The sequence below is a fragment of the Lucilia cuprina genome, chromosome 3, assembly GCF_022045245.1.
Source record: "Lucilia cuprina isolate Lc7/37 chromosome 3, ASM2204524v1, whole genome shotgun sequence".
Classification (NCBI taxonomy): Eukaryota; Metazoa; Arthropoda; class Insecta; order Diptera; family Calliphoridae; genus Lucilia; species Lucilia cuprina.
The window spans coordinates 3,344,557-3,347,156 of record NC_060951.1 but is presented as its reverse complement, the minus strand read 5'-3'; positions in this window follow the sequence as shown (position 1 = coordinate 3,347,156).

Here is a 2,600-nt window from a genome sequence, read left to right as displayed (position 1 = left end):
TGTTGATTTCCTGTTTAGTTTGTTCTTCTTTTTTCAGGGGTTCTTTAGCCGTTTTAACAGCCTCTACTTGTGGTCTCTCTACCAGGGGACCTTTACTAGCGGGTATTGCCAAATTAGTTAAAATTCCTTCTGCTCCTTGGCTATTAAGCGCTAACATGGACACTCTTTTTAATAAAAATAAAAGTAAATTTCTTTTCATTTTATCCACTTTACCCAATTTGCCTTGTAAAATGAAATTTTCGATATATTTAAAACGTGAGGGAGTCAAGATATTGGACTTTTTTAGATTTAGCAAATTTTCCCAAATTTGATCGGGATGTATGACTAAAAGATTACACAGAAAGTTTTTCAAATCGTTGACACGCACTATATTGGGTAGACGTTCCTTAAGAAGATGTCGTAAGGCCTTATCGATTAGTTGATAATCTATATGTATTGCTAAAGGTTTAGGCTTGATGGCGGGCAGTTTTTCCATTTCTATTACACAAGGTTGTATATCCATTAATTCATATAAAGTTTTTAGCAAGTTTTTTAAATTATTTAGTTTTAATCTTTTGGATTTGCTAAACATAAAAGCCAAAAGTGTTTCAAATCGTTTAAAGGGTAAAATTTTGTTTTTATGAAAATAGTTTAAATATTCTTCTCTTTTAGATTCCTCCAAGGCCTGTAATTTGTCTACAAATTTAGCCAAATACCAAAATTCTGTCTCTGTTAGCTTTCCTGTGCTATGTAATATATTATTTAAATATTCCAATTCATAAGGATTTATATTGTTGAAGGATTTTAAAAAGATTTGCTCTGCATTATAATAATTTCGCTCCTTAGTATATTCCTTCCTCTCTCTTAGTTTTTCTAACATTTTAATAAAATCCTTTCTTTGTTGTTCTCCTAATCCAACATTCTTTTGCCCACTTAACAGTTCTAAATAATCTAGAATTTCTCTTTCTAAAAGTTTTTCATCTTGTAAATATTCCATATATTCCATTTGCTTTTTTTCATTTAATTTTAGTAAATTTAATAGAAAACTTAATAGATAAAACATATCGGATTTTAATAGACCTCCCACAAAGCCCAAATGCATCACACGTTGCTGCACTTCAAACTCTTCTACTGGTTGCTTTTTCTCTAAAGTTTTATCTTGATTATTACCAAATATTTGTATATTATATAAATAATTTGCTGTAGATTCTTGTTGAGCTCTCAGCAATTCACTCCAATATTTATCGAGTTTTGTTAAATGTTCACATTTGTTTTGTGCCTCTGGTTGACAATGTTTAAAACGACATTTTTCCAAACTATTAAGAGGCACTTGCGTCTTGTTTTGTTCATTGATTTTCAATATTTGTTTAAGAGGTGTTAAAGTTTGTGTGCGTTCAGCTTGCCACATTTTGTGTTATTAATTTTTGAAAAAAAAAGAAATCCAAAATTTATAAAACAGAAAATTTTTATGTTTTTGTTTCGAAGAAAAATGTGTTAATTTCAAAAAGTTTGATTAATTTGAAAAGCTCAAAAGTTATAGTTTTCTATTGAAAATTTAAAGGATTTTTTTGGGGGGGATTTTATTAAAATTTCTGTGGGAATGTATAAATCTAGATTGGAGAATCTTATGATAATTAATATTCATTGATCACTAAATCATTTTGTTGCTCTTTATGTAATTTAGATGTTCTTAAGATCATTTAGAAGAACTTTGGAGCCCTAAGATGATCTTTTAATCATTTATGTTGTTTTTAAAACATTTAGATAATCTTTAGATCATTTAAATGATATTGAGACCTTTTAGATGATCTTTAGACAATTTAGATGATCTTTAGACCATTTTGATGATCTTTAGATCATTAAAATGATCTTTAGACCATTTAGATGATCTTTAGATCAATACGATGATCTTTAGATCAATAAGATGATCTTTAGATCATTTAGATGATCTTTAGAACATTTAAATGTTCTTTAGATCATTTAGATGATCTTTATATGATATTTAGATCATTTAGATGATATTTACATGATATTTAGATCATTTAGATGATCTTTAGATCATTTAGATGATCCCTACATTATTCAGATGACCTTTAAATCATTTAGATGATCCCTAGATCATTCAGATGATCTCTAGATCATTCAAATGATCATTAGATCATTTAGATAATCTGTAGATCAATCAGATGTTTTTTAGATAATTTAGATGATCTTAGATCTTCAACCCGTGTTGACAAAACATGCTTGACTCGTCTAAGCTCTTAAACAACATCCTCTTCCGTTGCAACACTCCACACGACCGCCTATTAGTATTACTTTGCGTGACTATTTACTCAGTTATAGGTTACTCTTCTCTTTCTCCTGGTTGCACATTAACTTGTTAGGTCTTGTGATTCCGCGATGAATGTGAAAAGTTTTCTATAGTGTGAGGCGATATATCTTTGTCAAGGTGGAGCATCATCCTCGATCCTAGTACTATCTATCTTATTGTGAGCGGATATAACTTCGTCAACATTATCCTCGATCCTAGCAATATTTATCTATCAATCAATCGATCAATCTATCTATCTATCTATCTATCTATCTATCTATCTATCTATCTATCTATCTATCTATCTATC